Source organism: Dreissena polymorpha, chromosome 5 (genome assembly GCF_020536995.1).
Source record: "Dreissena polymorpha isolate Duluth1 chromosome 5, UMN_Dpol_1.0, whole genome shotgun sequence".
NCBI lineage: Eukaryota > Metazoa > Mollusca > Bivalvia > Myida > Dreissenidae > Dreissena > Dreissena polymorpha.
The window spans coordinates 100,895,536-100,918,775 of record NC_068359.1 but is presented as its reverse complement, the minus strand read 5'-3'; the positions used below and the strand labels follow the sequence as shown (position 1 = coordinate 100,918,775).

Below are 23,240 nucleotides of genomic sequence, written 5' to 3'. Positions count from 1 at the left end.
CTTTGGCACAGTGTTCTCTAATAATTATGTACGATATTGGACTGCCTGTGGTAGGTTCTTTCAAGCATGAATCTTCTTTGACCTATTGTATATAAAATCATGTAGCAGCCATTTTAACGCGTATTTTTCACACTACCAAAATACCATTTTAATCCGATTTTATGGAAATCAAGTTTATGCGGAAAGTCGGTGAACCATTGTGGACTGCACAGGCTTATCTGGGAGGACACTTTAAGAACAAGCGTTAAGCACAGTTTTGCCAGAACGATGCGTACATGACTTCAATACCGTGAAATGCAGTGTAAACTCCTATACATTTGTATCCAAGCATGCAGTTAACTTTAATTGTAAGTTGCGAGTATTACAACTACCTTGCTGAAGGCATATGTGAAATCACAATAGAATTGTCCTGCTGCCATTTTCCGAGTGCTTCATCTCTATCCGATAACTGGGTGAAGAACAAAGACGCGTTGGTCAACTATCTATTGTTGGCTCACATGGGTAAGACATAGAGACCACTTTCACCGAAAACTACTTAGATAAGAATTGTAATCAGTTTGAAGTCCCTTTATAAATCAAATTACAATTAAGCACCTTTCTTAATAGATTAAAGTTTGAAAGGCTTTTTTTCCCGAGGGGGTGATCACGTGACAAACAAGATGGCGACGCTCATGCCAAGATTATTATCCGAGGTATTTTGCTCAGCTTAATACCCTTTATTACTTGTGTTAATTGTTTAAATGCATTTTTCAACCATATCATACTCGCTGCGAATTTTTCTACAGAGGATCTGTAATTGTGTGACCCGCTAAGAAATTTCTCAGCGAGTAAAATCGAAATAAAGAGCGAATATTAATACAATATGACTGTTAATAATTTTCTTGTCAATATTGCTGAAAAGTGAGCGGCATAGTTATACTTAATACAAGAAATAAAGATTGTACAACGGCGAAAAACAACTATATTGGCATTGACGTCACCATCTTGTTTGTCATAGAATAACCCCCTCTGCTTAAGCTACTGCTGACATACTGCACTGTTTCACTGTTTGCATTTTCCATTTTAACTTGTATTCCGAGTTAAAAAGGTTAATGGGCTAGAAACAACTTTTACGTTGTATTTTACATAACTATAAATCCTCGTGTTTTTGATGTCGAGATTTCATTTCTAGGTGTAAAGGGATACATTCGGGACCAAAACAACATCTCGTTGGATGGCGCTGTGTTGAACCTTGAAGGACGAGCATTCCCGACATTCAGGTTTAAACATGGCGGCCAGTACTTCCGACTCCTCATGCCAGGCACATATACTTTGAATGTGAGTCTTTAGTTTGCATGTTTCAAATATCATATATATTCGGTAACGTGTTTTATTTATCGTAATAAAACGGTTTTATCACATGCACATGAACCCATACATCATGAATGTGTTGTTTTTAATTGTTTGATGACTATAGACTTACTTCAGTACATTTGTTGTTCAGATGAGATATAGCCAAGATAGCTTAAGCCAACACGTTTTTATTCTGGTGTAACGTTTCACCGTTGCTGAATGGATATGGTGTCCGCCTAATGACCAGAATGTCACATGTTGGATCAAAACTGTGTGAGATATCTTCAGATCTTTTTACGCTAAGTAGTTGTTTCTACCATGGAACCGACAAAAAAGCGATTCAATAAGCTGTGGGCTTTCGATGTAATCGAGCTAAGTTTTAAAGGTTTAAACCAAGCAGGTGTGCGTTATTACCTTTTCTGTGATAACAAATAGTTTTCCTGTCTTATGACATGCTGTGTTCGGATTAATATGCAAATAAACATGTGCTTTGTTTATCATTGCAGGTCAGTTACAAGATCCACAAGGAGACCAAAAAGTTCATCGTGTCGACAGGCGTCGTCACACGCGTTGACGTCACTTTGGATCTTGACAAACTTGTAACTTCAAATGAAACTGAAACTGAAGCTGTGGACGCGGAAACTGAAACTAGCATACCTACTGAATCTACCACACTTGAAACTTGAAAAAACAGCTGAAACTAAAACTGAAAGTCACCCTAAAACTGTGGACGCTATCAAAACTGAAACTGAAACCAACAAACGCGGTCCCTCGAGCGACGCGCTTCAATGCGCAGCCTCTTTGTCAATTATAGCTACGTTCTATGTGGTATCGCGTGCTCTAATGTATTGACCTTTTGCATGCTGGGAAATTTGTCGTCTGCTGAAATGTCGTCTGTTGAATTTCTAAAATTAGCATTTTCTTCAAATTTTTGTCAAAAAATACTATCACAATAAAAACAGTTTGGATCCTGATCATCTGGATCCAAACTGTTTGCAAAGGCTTTCAAAATTCGGTTTCAGCACTGAAAGAGTTAAGGCCGCAAACACAAACATTTTATCTTCCGCTAACAATATAAACGTTACTTTTTGTGAGCGTGATCCTTCTTAAATCTTTAAAATTAATTTCGTGAGATTTATTGCATAAATCTTATATATATATAAATATATATAAGCAAAACCGAGAAAATCATAGCTCGTCAAGTAATAGCTCTGTAATGTTACATGCATCCTCAAAATTGTTTAAATGTTCTCGTCTAAGATTATTTTGTGCAGTCCGGACAGGCAATCATTGACGATATTTTCAGCTTTTCTTGATTTTTTTTCGTTTAAAATAAGGACTCTTCAAAACAAAATTCAGACTAGGCGGAAATTGTTATAGTATTTGACTGGGTGTATCAGTTTTGTATCGTACTTGTGTTTATGTAATTATTTATTTGTAAAATCAGATTGTATTGTACGACACATAGTTGAATAAATACTAGGCTTGCGACACCTTAAGGGTTTCGCGGGATGGAATGAGTGGGGAGGTTTGTTTTTTTTTCAATTTTCAGCTTCCGGACGCAAAACACCAGCTTTCCAACACTATATGATTCCAGTTCCAAAGCACATATTGCATTAGTTCAAGAAGAACATAAAACGGCATATTCACAAATCTCTGGAAAACAAACAGTGCTAAAAAATATTTTAAGTAGTCATTTACTATTTAATTGATTATGTCCTCTGATTGTTGCATTTTTAATTTAAATATGTGTTCCTATATGCATTTATTGTTGTATTGACTTAAAAAACTAAAATGGATGCCCATTCTTAGTTTGCTGTCTTAGTCTACCCTAAAATTATACATGTTTTTTTGCATAATTGAATTATCAAAAACTGCATACTTTTAAAGGCATTGTCAGAGATAATTGGTTAAGTTAGAGACAAAGTAAAGCAAATATATTCATTTTTCTTAAAATGAATCATCCTCTGAAGCCCCCACTGGGATTCAAACCCAGATCTCTTTCCTCTGGGAAGGAAAGTATTCTATCTTGAAATACAAGGGCAAGTAAGAGGACAATTTGCAATTTTAAACCTATAAACATATAAACTTAATTTTTCACATGACCTTAGAAACAAAACAGACATCTCTGAATCTGAAATACATTACAGTTACAATTCAGGTTTTTAGTATTGTGCGTTGTACATGAATGTTTAAGTATTGTATTTATCCTTGGTACACAGAACTGCCTAAAGATGCGTAAAATACCAGTTTTCAAATCTGAAAATATCCCATGTGTTTGTTTTACTCTGTAAGTATCCCTATTTTATTTCAATAAAGCAGTTTTTCCTTCTCCTGAAAATTTAACTAAATGTCAGTTATGCTACTTTTTACATTCAGCAAATGACACGTGTCAGTAATGTCAATTTTGAAAATTTGGTAAAAACATTATTTTTACCAAAAAGGTAGACTTAATATTATTAAACAGTTGATGTATGTCACCTTAATAAAAAACACAAAAATGGGAAAGAAATAAAATGTATAAAAATGTCATGTACATGACTTATAACATTAAGTAGACGATATAGCTTTGATACTTAAGGATAAGAGTAGACCTTAACACAAATAGGATAAGAGTACACCTGAACACAAAATTTACCCAAATTTTCAATTTTCTAACTATTAAAGGGGGCATTATTCTGTCAAAAAACAGAAAAAAATGGGTACGAAAAAATTATGCCGAAAACAATATATGCTACAATAGCTTGGGGTCTTGACCACCAAAACGGCTTGGATTTTAATTATGCTGAAATAACTCGGGGTCATGACCACCAAACTGGCTTAGAATTAAATTATGCTGAAATAGCTCAGGATCTTGACCACCAACCTGGCTTGGATTATTATGCTGAAAAAGCTAGGGGTCTTGATCACCAAACTGGCTTGGATTTTAATTATGCTGAAATAGCTCGGGATCTTTACCACCAAACTGGCTTGGATTTGAATTATGCTCATAGTTTGGGTTCTTGACCACCACACTGGCTTGCATTTTAATTATGCTGAAATAGCTCAGGATCTTGACCACCAAACTGGCTTGGATTTTAATTATGCAAAATTGTTCAGGATCTTTACCACCAAACTGGCTTGGATTTTAAATATGCGGAAATAGCTCGAGGTCTCGGCGATGAAACTGGCTATGGTTTAAATTATGCTGAAAAAGCTCGGGTTCTTGACCATCAAACTGGCCTTGATTTTAATTATACCGAATTATACCTGACTTTGATTTTAAATATGCTGAAATAGCTCAGGGTCTCCCCCACGAAACTGGCTAGGATTTTAATTATGCTGAAAAAGCTTGGGGTCTTGACCACCAAACTGGCCTGGATTTTAATTATACCGAAAAAGTTCAGGATCTTGAACACTAAACTGACTTGGATTTTTATTATGCTAAAAAAGCTCGGGGTCTTGACCACCAAACTGGCTTGGATTTTAAATATACCGAAATAGTCCAGGATCTTGACCACTAAACTGACTTGGATTTTAATTATGCTGAAATAGCTCGGGGTCTCTGCACCAAACTGGCCTGGATTTTAATTATGGCGAGAAAGCTCGGGTCTTGACCACAAAAATGGCTTGGATTTTAATTATGCTGAAATAGCTTGGGATCTTTACCACCAAAGTGGGCGGGGCCCTGGGTGGGTAATGTGAACATGGATGGTCAAGATAGACTGTGTTGTCATAAGAAATCTTAAGTATTAATTTGAAGTCAATTGGTTAAAAATGGAGCGGCAGAGGCCGACGCGTATTCCCACGCCGCATGTTTGACCCAGGGGGCGCCCCAAGGGTTGGTAATGCGGCCATGCATGGTTGAGATTGACCGTATTGTCATAAGAGATTTTGAGTGCTTGACAGGTTACTGTAAGCCATCATGGAGAGCGGGGGGTTTATGTGGGTTGGTGGTAATTTAAAAGATGAACTTTCAAAAATAATTATAAAAAAAAAAATTTGGGGGGGGGGATTCTGGGGTGGGGCATGGGGGATAGTTTGGGTGCAGTGCATTGTGGTATGTCAGGTAAGTGTTGCTTTGTCAAAGTATGAATCAAATGTGATCATAAATAAAGAAGTTATGGCAATTAAGCAAAATGTTCAATTATCTAAGTATGAAAGGGGCAATAATTCTGTCAAATGCTTGATACAGTTGTCTGTTCTTGTTTATAGATTGGGATCATGTTGGTAAAGAAGTATGCAAAATATGAAAGCAATATGTCAAAGGACATAGAACATATTTGAGGTGGTATGCAAATTTAAACATAGATTTATCAATTATATATGCATATTCTAAGTATAAAAGGGCAATAATTCTGTCAAAATGCTTGATACAGTTGTCTGCTCTTGTTTATAGATTGGGATCATGTTGGTTATGAAGTATGCAAAATATGAAAGCAATATGTCAAAGGACAAAGAAAATATTTGAGGTGGTATGCAAACTTTAACATAGATTTATCAATAATATGCATATTCTAAGTATAAAAGGGGCAATAATTCCGTCAAAATGCTTGATACAGTTGTCTGCTCTTGTTTATAGATTAGGGTCATGTTGGTAAAGAAGTACATGTATGAACTAGTGACCTCAAAATCAATAGGGGTCATCTGCGAGTCATGATCAATGTACCTATTAAGTTTCATGATCCTAGGCATAAGCGTAATTGAATTATCATCCGGAAACCATTTTACTATTTCGGGTTACCGTGACCTTAATCTTTGACCTAGTGACCTGAAAATCTATAGGGGTCATCTGCGAGTCATGATCAATCTACCTTTCAAGTTTCATGATCCTAGGCATAAGCGTTCTTGAATTATCATCCGGAAACCATTTTACTATTTCGGGTCACAGTGACCTTGACCTTCGACCTAGTGACCTATGAATCAATAGGGGTCATCTGCGAGTCATGATCAATGTACCTATGAAGTTTCATGATCCTAGGCCTAAGCGTTCTTGAGTTATCATCGGGAAACCACCTGGTGGACGGACCGACCAACCGACAGACCGACATGTGCAAAGCAATATACCCCCTCTTCTTCGAAGGGGGGGGGGCATAAAAAATATATAAATAATTTGTTAAAGTAAAAAGAAAATATTTGGGGTTGTACACAAACGTTAACATGTGCACGCTAACGGTAACGCCGACGTGATCAGGATAGCTCCATTATATATATTTCATATATAGTAGTCGAGCTATAAATGAGTGAAAATCTCTGACCCGTCCCCACCCCAACCCCTATAACTTTTGACCCAGGGGTCAGATCAAAATTCCAAATAGTGCAGGGTTGCACATAATGCTCATAGCTACCATGTGTTTAAGTTTCAAGGTTCTAGTGCTTATGGTGTAAGAAATAGTGGCTAGGACAGACGGACAGACTGATGGTGGAGATAACCACAATGAACCTGTTTACAGCCAACTAACGCTGCCAACAAAGCACAAGCTTTACGTGTCAGTATGTGGCACTATCTATACAAACTGCATAAGAAATAACAAGACGCTTAGGGTTTGAGGGACACCAAACCTGATTATGAGTCTTCCACACCTTAAGCATCTTAACCCTTTGCATGCTGGGAAATTTGTCGTCTGCTAAAATGTCGTCTGCTGAATTTCTAAAATTAGCATTTTCTTCGATTTTTTTTCAAAGAATACTATCAGAATAGCAAACAGTTTGGATCCTGATGAGACGCCACGTTCTGTGGCGTCTCATCTGGATCCAAACTGTTTTCAAAGGCCTTTAAAATTCGGTTCCCGCACTGAAAGGGTTAAATATACTTATTTGCTTGTGTACATGTACCTGATAATAAATTATTATTATTACCTGTTTTGGCATCAACAAGCTTTATCAATTTGCCCTCAAATTTTGCACATAATCGCTACACGATCAACCAATATGCCTTTTCATTTCAAGTTGGAAAGCAATTTAGCCCTTATTCGGCCATAATAGGGTGGAGGATCGATTTAAAATACAACTGTTCCAGATACAAAAATATTAATTCATTTATTTAATGCACTTATTTTCTTCTCTTTTGCTACGAATTGACCAGTCATATTTTGCACTAGCAGATGATATTTCTTTTTTTACATATGAAAGGTAAAAAGAAATTCAATCAGCATTTTATAATATAATTTTAAAAATGCACTAAATCATGCACTTAAAAACAATATTATTGTGATTCTGTTATTTATAATCATATTAATAATGCCTCATTTTTCTCCATTTTATGGTTTACTATCTATTTTTCCCAATTTTATGGTTTATCTTGCTTATTTTCTGAATTCAAAAGGCACTGGCTTAAAAAAACTGTCTATGCATGTAACTGTATATTGAAATCTCATTATGAGTGATTATAAATGCATGATAAAATTCTAACATGTTATGTTATAGATAAATCTATATTGTTTGTATTTTTCCTAAACATTATTAGCCACCGTTGTGGTCAAACATATTTTTTTGTTTTATTAATGACGTTGTTTCACAGATTACTGTAACAGAGCTACAGATTAGGTGCGCATTTGTGTAAATACCCAATGTAAAATTGCCGATTACGCATAGAAAAATAAAACCATGCGCTCCGAAACCCAATTGAAATTGTCGATTAAGCATATCATATTTTTCCTTTGCATAACGAGTAAATCTGTCCCGGAAATACCCTGGTCCGAAATACCCAGATTCTTTCCGCTTTGTCCAAGCGCTTTCAGTATACGTGTTATTGTTGTGAAAATGTAGATGTTAATGTTATACTTGTTATGTACAAACTGACTTAAAATAAAATTTGTATTTGTATATTTGTATACCATGTGCTCAAGTGTTTTCAAATTCAGAATGACATTTCCCGGTATTTTAGAATATTCTGGCTTGTTTTGTTAACAAATTGTAGTGTAAATACAAACTCAAAGTAAATATTTAAAACTACCCGATTCACACTGAAATCAGTTTTATAATCCACCAGACGTATGTTGTTAATCACAAATAACAGATTTCAGAAAACAAAGGTAATGTTTACAATATCAGCAAAAGATGTCAAGGATTATCCGACAGTATCCAAATTAAACTAGTCTTGGACAAAGCGACAATGGCTTCAAAATTGTGAATTTCAGACTGATGAGAGTTATTTTCATCTATTGTTAGACGCATTTGAAACGTTTAAACCTTAAAATATTCCTCGATGCAGTAATTTATATTCATTCACCAATATATGTAGAAATGTATCCAAGAAAATGAGTATTCTTTGATTTATAGCGTGACATAAATATGTTACGACTCTGGTTGACTTTCGATACAGAGTTGGCTTCAGAGTACAGGTATGTCAATACCAGTCTCCGCCAAACATGGTCGGACCGACGGACATGTCCTGTAAAATTTTGTAAGGTCCGGCCTGTCGGTCTAATTTACAGGACCGATTGTCCGGTAAAAAAAAGAACGAAATTGTTGATTATTTATGTTTTTACGGCTCTGAAAGTTTTCCGCGGTATAAAAATAGCGATCGCGTCTTTCCGTTCCAACGCTCTACTCTACGGAATTTTTCGATGCACCTGATTGGTCCATTTTTTTGCGTCGTTACCATATGAAGAATGCTCGTCAGGAGGGTCTAAATCCATGACGGCCTAGTCGCTAATTAGTTTAATTATAAATCTGATTATTAAATGAAACAAATATCAATTTGTATGGACGTAATCGAGATAGTTATTAATAATTGTGATCATCTTCATTCACAATGTCATGATCTTGACAGTCAATGTTCCTGCGTGAAAAAGGCTGGAGATCAATGATCTAAGCCGTCGTGGGTTTAGGCCGTATTGACCAGATTCCTCTCTGACATGCGCACTGACACGGTCTCGGGTCGTTTCGCCCTTAATCCCGTTCGCCCTCTGTCACCCCGGGTCGTTTCGCCCAGGGTCGTTTCGCCCTTACAAGTGGGTTGTTTCGCCCTTATTTAATTATTATGTAATATTAGGCTTTTGTAAATGATTCTTTCTCTCCTAATAGTATTTGTTTAACATATATGGAAAATTAAGATTTTTAATACAAATTTTATTATTAATTGCAATTTTAATTTAGTACTTGTTTATGATATATGGGAAATTAAGATTATTTAATAATTACAAATTTGATGTTTGCTCAATTATCCGTTTGATTTTAATTGCAATTAATTAACGGAAACGTTATGATTCATTGTGTTACAAACGTAAAGTATTACGATTAATTAGTTTGGCAGAGGTATGATGCATTGATTTGCCAGTTAAAATAATTTCGGGACCAATTTAACAATTATCAAACACACTTAGATCGGAAGACGTGTGATCAGATGATTGACTAATTACTAGCACAGAAACATCAAAAGGAGACATTATAAAGGCGTTATATTGTTTTTATAAACTTTAAGCCAGTTTGCATCTTTTGATCTCAAGATATTCGCCGAAAGTGTATATAAAAAGCAACTTGGCCATGGCAGCGTCATTCGTGAATTTATATTTCGACACGTTCTTATGGCAGACGAATTGTGTATTTCGTGTGATCGGATAGTCTCACCTCGCCAACATGCCATCACATGTGATTTATGTGACAGATGGCAACATCGGACATGTGATACAGGTACGAGATGCTTATCTATTTTATTTATATTTCGTGTCGGCGCTATTTGTCTGCATGTTGTCGTTGTTATAAAATACGCTGTTTGTCATAAAATTTTATATGTAATAAAATTTCCATAGTTTAATAATTAATAATCCTGTCCATTCTTCGATTTGCGGTATTAACAAATATTATTTCTACCATATTTCAACTTCAATTAGCTTTAAGCGCTGACACTCTTTGACGTATAAAAGATGTAAATAATTAAATAAGTCGGTGATGTAAACAGCCCATTTTATTCTCTGAAAGATATTTGGTTACTGTAATTTTCCTTTACATCTTTATGTTTATTTGTTTATTGATTCTATCTTCTCTATATTATTAGTTCATGTATTAAAGATTGTAACATCTTCATGAATTAAATGTATGATGTGACTTTAAAATGGAAAATATGCTAACAAAATGCGTAGTGCATATGGAAACCGGGTCTTAACGCAATTCGTAAAACTGTTATTATTTTGATATATACTACATACGTTTCTTTTAATATTTATTTCAATATTTACACACATTAACAAAGCTTTACAATAAGTACACAATGAGATATACATCTATATAATTTTTTTTAAAGATAGAAGTTCACGCACTTGCGTTAAGACCCGGTTTTTCAAAGCAATACTCATTTTGTAAACACATTTTCCATTTGGAAGTTCAAATCATGCTTGAAATTTATGAAGTTGTAGAAATATTTAATAAATGAACAAATAGTAAATAGAAAATATAATCAATAAACAAAGAAATAATGCATGCACATATTTATTAATAACTATTAATTATTCAAAAGTTAATAATTTGTCATAAAACAATTAACGAAGATCCCGTTACGTATTGAAAACTTATTGCGCACACAATTATAGGAAAAAACGTAAACCGCGCATATATGTTTATTATACCTACATGTATTTGGTTGTACGAAAAAATGATTAATTTTACAATAATTCTCAATCATACAACTTTTACAAAAATCAAATGTTTATTTATTTAATACTTTAATAAAATTTACCAACATTTTTAAAATTTGTTGAGTTACGGTTATACATTAATTATTTAAATATTAAATTGTAAAGCATTAACAAATTAATTTATTTATTTATTTAAGTATTCCATACTACAGCCTCATCTCTATACAACCCCTATCAGTAATATTTATTTCAAAAGACAAAATAAACAGTAATTAAGATAATATAATACTGTATTAAACAATATCCCATTCAGCTTCTGACAAGCCTAAGATAAATCCTTTAATATCGCTATACGTATAAAAATAAGGGCGAAACGACCCAGGAATAAGGGCGAAACGACCCATGGCGAAACGACTCGGGGGCGAAACGACTCGGGGGGCGAACGGGATTTAGGGCGAAACGACCACTGACACTTAGCAACAAGAATCAACAAACGCTACCGCCGAGTTTGACTTTGAAAACTGTTTGAAAAATGTTTCTACGATATTACGAGGGAGCGACTCCCGGTGGAAAACGACCGGCAACACCTGAAAATGAAATGCTCCTAAAATCTTTTTGTACATAGTGCAATTATAATGATAAATGTGTTCAATAGTTTTCAGAACATGTTTCATAAAACTAAACAAGTACCATGTATGGCCGCTTTTCGTGTGATTGTATTAATATATTTATGTAGTTGGTAGGTCCTGTGAAAAAAGAGGAGGTCCTGTATTTTTTCCCAGTTTACAGGACCTACTGTCATTGAATCGCACATGTCAATTATAATTATTCCCCTTGAAAGTTAATGCATATTGATATAACGAATTCATCAAACGTTATCAAACATTAGTAATTTGAATTGCATCGGATTCGCACAATATTATGTGGATGTAAATCCGATCCGGTTGTTGTTTATGTGTCAAGCTCATTTTGTCAGTGACTGAGTGAGATATAATAAATTTCTTCCGTAGTAAAATCTACTGTAAAGTACACAATGATACTTACGTAATTCTGTCGTATCCGTCTGAATAAACATCCGCTGCACAAAATATAGACATTTGTATTAATGATAATTAAACACAATCATATTTTCTGTGTTTATTGAATTAATAACACTGAGTTTCTTTGTCGCGTTACAAGATGGCGGATGTCTAACGCTGTTTGTGAAGTGACGTCACAATGTTTATCTGTGCGCGTGCCCTTTCCCATAAAAATATTTAAACACAAAATACTCGAAAACTTGATTTTTGCCAGGTATAACGCCTACGCCAACAGGTAGATCGCATTCTTGTCCATATACATGTCAAATTTCAGCAAACGTGCTGGACTAGTTTTCAAGCGCCACAAATCGCGACTATATGCCTCAACTTAATGAAACTTAGCCCCCTTTATCATTCGTTCGAATGAACGTCATCAATGATGACGTCCAATACATCACTCATTCCATATTAACCAGTCCCAGATTTTTTCAAAGAAATGTATTCTTCAAGGGACATGATCACTTTAAGAAAAAAAGACGTCAAAAAATAATGTATGCATTATATTATACTAGACTTGCGACACCTTAAGGGTTTCGCGGGATGGAATGAGTGGTGAGATCATATACAATTTTCAGCTTCCGGACGCAAGGACCCTCTGGACGTGAAACACCAGCTTTCCAACACTACATGATTCCAGTTCCAAAGCACATATTGCATTTGTTCAAGGAGAAGAACATAAAACGGCATATTCACAAATCTCTGGAAAACAAACAGTGCTAAAAAATATTTTAAGTAGTCATTTACTATTTAATTGATTATGTCCTCTGATTGTTGCATTTTTAATTTAAATACATATGTGTTCCTATATGCATTTATTGTTGTATTGACTTAAAAAACTAAAATGGATGCCCATTCTTAGTTTGCTGTCTTAGTCTACCCTAAAATTATACATGTTTTTTTGCATAATTGAATTATCAAAAACTGCATACTTTTAAAGGCATTGTCATAGTTAATTGGTTAAGTTAGAGACAAAGTAAAGCAAATATATTCATTTTTCTTAAAATGAATCATCCTCTGAAGCCCCCACTGGGATTCAAACCCAGATCTCTTTCCTCTGGGAAGGAAAGTATTCTATCTTGAAATACAAGGGCAAGTAAGAGGACAATTTGCAATTTTAAACCTATAAACATATAAACTTAATTTTTCACATGACCTTAGAAATAAAACAGACATCTCTGAATCTGAAATACATTACAGTTACAATTCAGGTTTTTAGTATTGTGCATTGTACATGAATGTTAAAGTATTGTATTTATCCTTGGTACACAGAACTGCCTAAAGATGCGTAAAATACCAGTATTCAAATCTGAAAATATCCCATGTGTTTGTTTTACTCTGTAAGTATCCCTATTTTATTTCAATAAAGAAGTTTTTTCCTTCTCCTGAAAATTTAACTAAATGTCAGTTATGCTACTTTTTACATTCAGCAAATGACATGTGTACGTAATGTCAATTTTGAAAATTTGGTAAAAACATTATTATTACCAAAAAGGTAGACTTAATATCATTAAACAGTTGATGTATGTCACCTTAATAAAAACACAAAAATGGGAAAGAAATAAAATGTATAAAAATGTCATTTACATGACTTATAACATTAAGTAGACGATATAGCTTTGATACTTTAGGATAAGAGTAGACCTTAACATATATAGGATAAGAGTAGACCTTAACACAAAATTTACCCAAATTTTCAATTTTCTAACTATAAAAGGGGGCATTATTCTGTCAAAAAACAGAAAAAAATGGGTACGAAAAAAATGTGTGTACGAAAACAATTGGGTAAGAAAAATTTATGCCGAAAACAATATATGCTACAATAGCTTGGGGTCTTGACCACCATAACGGCTTGGATTTTAATTATGCTGAAATAACTCGGGGTCATGACCACCAAACTGGCTTAGAATTAAATTATGCTGAAATAGCTCAGGATCTTGACCACCAACCTGGCTTGGATTTTTATTATGCTGAAAAAGCTAGGGGTCTTGACCACCAAACTGGCTTGGATTTTAATTATGCTGAAATAGCTCGGGATCTTTACCATCAGACTGGCTTGGATTTGAATTATGCTCATAGTTCGGGTTCTTGACCACCACACTGGCTTGCATTTTAATTATGCTGAAATAGCTCAGGATCTTGACCACCAAACTGGCTTGGATTTTAATTATGCCAAAATAGTTCAGGATCTTTACCACCAAACTGGCTTGGATTTTAAATATGCGGAAATAGCTCGAGGTTTCGGCGATGAAACCGGCTAGGTTTTTAATTATGCTGAAAAAGCTCGGGTTCTTGACCACCAAACTGGCCTTGAATTTAATTATACCGAATTATACCTGACTTTGATTTTAAATATGCTGAAATAGCTCAGGGTCTCCCCCACGAAACTGGCTAGGATTTTAATTATGCTGAAAAAGCTTGGGGTCTTGACCACCAAACTGGCCTGGATTTAAATTATACCGAAATACTTCAGGATCTTGAACACTAAACTGACTTGGATTTTTATTATGCTGAAATAGCTCGGGGTCTCCGCCACCAAACTGGCTTGGATTTTAATTATGGTTAGAAAGCTCTGGGTCTTTACCACAAAAATGGCTTGAATTTTAATTATGCTAAAAAAGCTCGGTGTCTTGACCATCAAACTGGCTTGGATTTTAATATACCGAAATAGTCCAGGATCTTGACCACTAAACTGACTTGGATTTTAATTATGCTGAAATAGCTCGGGGTCTCTGCCAACAAACTGGCTTGGATTTTAATTATGGTGAGAAAGCTCGGGTCTTGACCACAAAAATGGCTTGGATTTTAATTATGCTGAAATAGCTTGGAATCTTTACCACCAAAGTGGGCGGGGCCCTGGGGTGGGTAATGTGAACATGGATGGTCGAGATAGACTGTGTTGTCATAAGAAATCTTAAGTATTAATTTGAAGTCAATTGGTGAAAAATGGTGCGGCAGAGGCCGACGGGAATTCCCACGCCGCATGTTTGACCCAGGGGGCGCCCCAGGGTTGGTAATGCGGCCATGCATGGTTGAGATTGACCGTATTGTCATAAGAGATTTTGAGTGCTTGACAGGTTAATGTAAGCCATTATGGAGAGGGGGGGGTTTATGTGGGTTGGTGGTAATTTAAAAGATGAACTTTCAAAAATAATTATAAAAAAAAAATTTGGGGGGGGGATTCTGGGGTGGGGCATGGGGGATAGTTTGGGTGCAGTGCATTGTGGTATGTCAGGTAAGTGTTGTTTTGTCAAAGTATGAATCAAATGTGATCATAAATAAAGAAGTTATGGCAATTTAAGCAAAATGTTCAATTATCTAAGTATAAAAGGGGCAATAATTCTGTCAAATGCTTGATACAGTTGTCTGTTCGTGTTTATAGATTGGGATCATGTTGGTAAAGAAGTATGCAAAATATGAAAGCAATATGTCAAAGGACATAGAAAATATTTGAGGTGGTATGCAAATTTAAACATAGATTTATCAATTATATATGCATATTCTAAGTATAAAAGGGCAAAAATTCTGTCAAAATGCTTGATAAAGTTGTCTGCTCTTATTTATAGATTGGGATCATGTTGGTTATGAAGTATGCAAAATTTGAAAGCAATATGTCAAAGGACAAAGAAAATATTTGAGGTGGTATGCAAACTTTAACATAGATTTATCAATAATATGCATATTCTAAGTATAAAAGGGGCAATAATTCCGTCAAAATGCTTGATACAGTTGTCTGCTCTTGTTTATAGATTAGGGTCATGTTGGTAAAGAAGTACATGTATGAACTAGTGACCTCAAAATCAATAGGGGTAATCTGCGAGTCATGATCAATGTACCTATCAAGTTTCATGATCCTAGGCATAAGCGTTATTGAATTATCATCCGGAAACCATTTTACTATTTCGGGTTACCGTGACCTTAATCTTTGACCTAGTGACCTGAAAATCTATAGAGGTCATGTGCGAGTCATGATCAATCTACCTTTCAAGTTTCATGATCCTAGGCATAAGCGTTCTTGAATTATCATCCGGAAACCATTTTACTATTTTGGGTCACAGTGACCTTGACCTTCGACCTAGTGACCTATAAATCAATAGAGGTCATCTGCGAGTCATGATCAATGTACCTATGAAGTTTCATGATCTAGGCCTAAGCGTTCTTTAGTTATCATCCGGAAACCACCTGGTGGACGGACCGACCGACATGTGCAAAGCAATATACCCCCTCTTCTTCGAAGGGGGGGGCATAAAAGTATAAAAATAATTTGTTTAAGTAAAAAGAAAATATTTGGGGTAGAACACAAACTTTAATATGTGCACGCTAACGGTAACGCCGACGTGATCAGGATAGCTCCATTATATATATTTCATATATAATAGTCGAGCTAAAAATGAGTGAAAATCTCTGTTCCGTCCCCACCCCAACCCCTATAACTTTTGACCCATGGGTCAGATCAAAATTCCAAATAGTGCAGGGTCGCACATAATGCTCATAGCTACCATGTGTTTAAGTTTTAAGGTTCTAGTGCTTATGGTGTCAGCGATTTTCCTTGTCAAATTGGGAAAAGTACCCGTACCGGTCCAATTGGGAAAAATTGAGTCGTGAAAACCTCAAAATTGGGATAAAATCGAGTCGTGAAATCCTTAAATTGGGAAAATCGCGTCGTGAAGTTTGGGTCTTATTGAATACATCATACAGTTCAAACTTAATTGAACATACCCATTAAAATAATCATTTGCAGGCATGCCTTAATGTCCATTACTAAAAGTAATAAAGTTGATATAAATAACAAAATATTATATAGAAGACACAAAATCAATTACTAGTTGTTTTAATCTCTTATAAAGCAATGTCTCTCTGTTTCATTTTTTTTTTAAATTACAACAATCTTTGATGTTTGATCATCACTCAGTTGCTGGCATCCCTCTCTGCACAGCATCATTAGAGCTGTCAATGTGTCCTGTGATAGACGGTTCCGATTGGTTGTGCAAAGATTGTTCATTAGACTGAACAACCTTTCCACAGAGGCAGTGCTGGAGGGCATTTCAAACTACGATAAGGTTTCAAACCGACGTCAAACAGTACGCTGCCTGACAAAAGAACCGCAAACAGTAACGACTCTATTGATTGAACGCGCTGAATAATAAAACCCGATATTAATCGAGCGCGTGGTTACACACAACTATACGATTTTCTTTGTTCGCTCGCCGAAAGTTGGGTTTTGTTACGAAATTTTCGATCGTTTTGAGAAAAAATTCGGACGCCGATTGGGATTTTTTCAGATGCCGATTGGGAATTTGGGAATTTTCGCTCGATTGGGAAAGTACTGTTTACTGGTACTTTATAAAGGAGGAAAATCGCTGGGTGTAAGAGATAGTGGCTAGGACAGACGGACAGACTGATGGTGGAGATAACCACAATGAACCTGTCAACAGCCAACTAACGCTGCCAACAAAGCACAAGCTTTACGTGTCAGGATGTGGCACTATCTATACAAACTGCATAAGGAATAACAAGACGCTTAGGGTTTGAGGGACACCAAACCTGATTATGAGTCTTCCACACCTTAAGCATCTTAACCCTTTGCATGCTGGGAAATTTGTCGTCTGCTAAAATGTCGTCTGCTGAATTTCTAAAATTAGCATTTTCTGGAATTTTTTTTCAAAGAATACTATCAGAATAGCAAACAGTTTGGATCCTGATGAGACGCCACGTTCTGTGGCGTCTCATCTGGATCCAAACTGTTTTCAAAGACCTTTAAAATTCGGTTCCTGCACTGAAAGGGTTAAATATACTTATTTGCTTGTGTACATGTACCTGATAATAAATTATTATTATTACCTGTTTTGGCATCAACAACTTTATCAATTGGCCCTCAAATTTTGCACATAAACGCTACACGATCAACCAATATGCCTTTTCATTTCAAGTTGGAAAGCAATTTAGCCCTTATTTGGCCATAATAGGGTGGAGGATCGATTTAAAATACAACTATTCCAGATACAAAAATATTAATTCATTTATTTAATGCACTTATTTTCTTCTCTTTTGCTACGAAATGACCAGTCATATTTTGCACTAGCAGATGATATTTCTTTTTTTACGTCACATATGAAAGGTAAAAAGAAATTCAAGCAGCATTTTATAATATAAATTTAAAAATGCACTAAATCATGCACTTAATAACAATATTATTGTGATTCTGTTATTTATAATCATATTAATAATGCCTCATTTTTCTCCATTTTATGGTTTACTATCTATTTTTCCCAATTTTATGGTTTATCTTGCTTATTTTCTGAATTCAAAAGGCACTGGCTTAAAAAAACTGTCTATGCATATAACTGTTTATTGAAATCTCTTTATGAGTGATTATAAATGCATGATAAAATTCTAACATGATATGTTATAGATAAATCTATATTGTTTGTATTTTTCCTAAACATTATTAGCCACCATTGTGGTCAAACATATTTTTTTGTTTTATTAATGACGTTGTTTCACAGATTACTGTAACAGAGCTACAGATAAGGTGCGCATTTGTGTAAATACCCAATGTAAAATTGCCGATTACGCATAGAAAAATAAAACCATGCGTTCCGAAACCCAATTGAAATTGTCGATTACGCATATCATATTTTTCCTTTGCATAAGGAGTAAATCTGTCCCGGAAATACCCTGGTCCGAAATACCCGGATTCTTTCCGCTTTGTCCAAGCGCTTTCAGTATACGTGTTATTGTTGTGAACATGTCGAAACCGTGAGGCCTAAAAATGGAAACATCGTATCCCAAGCACTAACAAACTCAATTTTAAGATATTCAACCGCAGGCAACACAAAATCAGAAGCGGAAAATATAGTGAAACTAATTTTTGACGATATTGTGTCGGAGGCAATCCGCTGTCAGTGCTTACATTGTAAGAAAACTGGTGGAAAAAATCGTTGAACTTTTTTTAAAAATCAAGACTGTATAATATGGATACATCTACATAATTACACAAAATCTCTGAAACTAATCAATTAAGAGTGGAACTTCAACCAGCTTATTCAGGTAAGCAGGTGAGAATTTAAGACAGTTAGACAATGAACATACCCAATTTTAAAACAAAAGTACCCAATTGTCAATTTAAGTAGTGGGTACCGACTTTTTTGTACCCAATTGAATATGAAAATACCCAATTGAACTCAAAAGAAGTGGGTATTTACCCAATTACTCAGAAAAGTTATCTGGAGCTCTGCTGTAACGTACAATCTTTATACAGAATGAAGGAGTTTTTATTTACAAGTACACTTTTTGTATTCTTTTGATAGTGTACTTAATTTTTTTTTACTGCTAAATAAAATAACGCGTCAGACTAATGTCGTTAAAATCTAGAGTTTAAATTAAATTATGTCACACGATATACGTATTAAAATATTTAACAACTGCATGTCCGACTTGTCGTCATTACATTCAAGTCGTCATTAAATTCAAGATTTTAAATGAAAATACGTCACAAGATATATGTATTTCATACCATACGAGTTTTTTGGGATATTTTCAGATCTGAATACTGGTATTTTACATGTCTTAAACTTTAACTGTAATGTATCGCAGATTCAGAGATGTATGTTTTGTTGTAAAGGTCATTTAACCCAACAGATCCCAGACACAAAGAGTGTCCAAATTTGTGCAAACAATTTAATTACAACTTAGACATTTATCGATTGTCATTACCTGCTGTATAATTTATTTGTGTACTGACATATATTCAATTGTGGAGAAATCAACCGGGATCACCTTTGTGAGAATCTGGTGGAAAAATCACTGCACTAACCTGAGACATCAGTCTGTCATGATTGATATTGATCAGTTATACATATTTTTCTAATTCTGGCTACCATAACTTTAAATGTCGCTTTTTATGATTTTTGACTGGCGCGACTTAATTGTTATGGACCAATCCCATTAGGAAAGTCAACCAGAAAATCCCGAAAAGTTGACAGTTAACAAAGACCGGTCCAAAACAGGTTTTAAATGCAGTTATTGGCCCAAATCAATCACTTGATTGGAAAGATTGACATTTTTCACATTTAACCGATACATTCTTTCACAAAATACTATCTTAAACATTTAAAATTTATCTATTCTGCTCTTTCATATCGAGAAAAACAGCGATGTGACAGACTTTCTTGAAATGCGAATCTCCCGAGATTTCACGGTATTTCTACTTTTAGTAACATACCATATGTCGGTCAATAGCGATACATCGCTAATGTTATACTTGTTGTGTACAAACTGACTTAAAATAAAATTTGTATTTGTATATTTGTATACCATGTGCTCAAGTGTTTTCAAATTCAGAATGACATTTCCCGGTATTTTAGAATATTCTGGCTTGTTTTGTTAACACATTGTAGTGTAAATACAAACTCAAAGTAAATATTTAAAACTACCCGATTCACACTGAAATCAGTTTTATAATCCACCAGACGTATGTTGTTAAACACAAATAATAGATTTCAGAAAACAATGGTAATGTTTACAATATCAGCAAAAGATGTCAAGGATGATCCGACAGTATCCAAATGAAAACTAGTCTTGGACAAAGCGACAATGGCTTCAAAATTGTGAATTTCAGACTGATGATAGTTATTTTCATCTATTGTTAGATGCATTTGAAACATTTAAACCTTAAAATATTCCTCGATGCAGTAATTTATATTCATTCACCAATATATGTAGACATGTATCCAAGAAAATGAGTATTCTTTGATTTATTGCGTGACATAAATATGTTACGAATCTGGTTGACTTTCGATACAGAGTTGGCTTCAGAGTACAGGTATGTCAATACCATATAAATTGTACGCTGAAGTTTCTTTAGCGTATATTTTTCTAATGTTGACAGACCATTGACATTGCTGGGGTTTGTTGATTTAAAGACTTATTATCATCACGGGCAGAAAAACATTATAGACATTAAACAGCGCGTCATTAAGTAGACAACAGCTGCACAACTGTATGGTAAAAGGTAAATATGTATCTTAATAATTATGTTGACAACTAGCTTACGTAGCAACGTCCGAAAATATGAAATATCCGACATGTATTTCAATATTTAAAATTCAAGATATAATGACGACTGAACTGTTTTACTTTAAGGAAAAAGCGGTAAAACTATGTTGAAAATGAAACACAACAAACTAAATACTTATCTGTTACGGCTAAACGACTAATTATCCCAATATAACACTGTCATTGAATCGCACATTTCAATTATAATTATTCCCCTTGAAAGTTAATGCATATTGATATAACGAATTCATCAAACGTTATCAAACATTAGTAATTTGAATTGCATCGGATTCGCACAATAATATGTGGATGTAAATCCGATCCGGTTGTTGTTTATGTGTCAAGCTCATTTTGTCAGTGAGATATAATAAATTTCTTGCGTAGTAAAATCTACTGTAAAGTACACAATGATACTTACATAATTCTGTCGTATCCGTCTGAATAAACATACGCTGCACAAAATATAGACATTTGTATTAATGATAATTAAACACAATCATATTTTCTGTGCTTATTGAATTAATAACACTGAGTTTCTTTGTCGCGTTACAAGATGGCGGATGTCTAACGCTGTTTGTGAAGTGACGTCACAATGTTTATTTGAGCGCGTGCCCGTTCCCACAAAAAAAATTAAACACAAAATACTCGAAAACTAGATTTTCCCCAGGTATAACGCCTACGCCAACAGGTAGATCGCATTCTTGTCCATATACATGTCAAATTTCAGCAAAAGTAACCGACTAGTTTTCAAGCGCCACAAATCGCGACTATATGCCTCAACTTAATGAAACTTAGCCCCCTTAATCATTCGTTCGATTGAACGTCATCAATGATGACGTCCAATACATCACTCATTCCATACTAGAGTTGCGACACCTTAAGGGTTTCGCGGGATGGAATGAGTGGGGAGATGAAATAAAATTGAAAACCTATTTCTTTTTATGCATTTAATGATGGTAACCAAAGTTCTCGCAAAAATTTAATATACATATCACATGAAATAAACCATAATACTCGCAGACATGTTTATTGTTTCGAAGCCGTTCGATTAGCTACCTTAAAAAGTAGAACTTCAATTCCCATGACTATAATATTAAAAACGTGAAACGAGCAAACCACTGCATTGTGTCGGACATCCCCATCTTAAACACTATCGACTAGCATTAAGCCTTTTTCTGTGTCTACAAAATTCTGTGTATTTTATTGAAACATCATTATAGCTTTGCGTTCAAGATAGTGTTGAATTCATTTTGCAATGCAATCAGCGCTTTGATTTTATATTACGAAATGTACTACGCAGTACATTGTGTGACGTCATTTCGGTGACGAAACACAACAGTTTTATTTACACTCTCTGGAATTTAAGGACATGTCGCGGACGTTGTGTTTTTTATTTGTAAACTATTCGTTTAAAGCATCGAACGAATGCAAAACGTATTTCGGATTGTGTGTTCATCATGCATAAATGTAAACATAGATAGAAATACAATACAATTGTGTGGTTTGAACTAAGTTTCGATAAAGACATGGATTAATAAAGGTGGAAGTGCATATCGTTTCAAGGTGTTTGTTATAAACTTTGGATTAAAGTAGTCAACTTTTTGTTACAAACATTGGATTAACGATGTCATTTAGATAAGCGTGACGTTTATACTTAATTAAGTATTTTTATAACTCTTGTTAAAGCTGAAATTGAGTCATCAAATTTCGCTACAAAACGGTGTCAGTTGCAATAGATATTTAAATGTGCTACGTTAAATTATTATTATGTTTGATTATTTTGTTTATTTGTTACGCACTTTATGCTGCTAATGATGTGTTGCTCACGGCAAGCCTCGCCGTGTAAACCTTTCTTCAACTCGTCGGACAAATTCAAGTACACGTGATACTTGCATTGTATTTTATTTTTTTCTATGAATTTGATGAAGGTCACCAAAGATATCGCAGGGATTTTAATATACATGAAACTATTTCAATAAGTGCTATTTTGAGAAGTCCGTCCCCGCTCTGCCGTTTGTTATTGTTCGAATCATACTATTTTGCTTATCTATATAAACATTTCTCAAAACCGGCTTTCCGTACTTTTATTTTGCATGCAACTGATTGCGCAATTATGACGTATGTTGTGTGACGTAATTTATTTGTCAAAACAAACAATTTTAAGTTAAATTCTCTGGATGTTTTTAACAGTTATTTATTTGTTTAAAGCATAGAACGAATG

The 23,240-nt window shown here is 34.7% G+C and overlaps 1 protein-coding gene across 1 annotated transcript in view; it reads left to right on the top strand.

The window, feature by feature from the left end:
* LOC127831768 (carboxypeptidase D-like) overlaps positions 1–2,734 on the top strand; it is a 54,210-nt gene extending 51,476 nt beyond the window's left edge. Inside the window, exons 6-7 of the mRNA XM_052356810.1 lie at positions 1,172–1,317; positions 1,839–2,734. The gene's annotated coding sequence lies outside the window, so the exon portion shown is untranslated. The remainder of the gene's footprint in view (positions 1–1,171; positions 1,318–1,838) is intronic.
* The last annotated feature ends 20,506 nt before the right edge of the window (positions 2,735–23,240 follow it).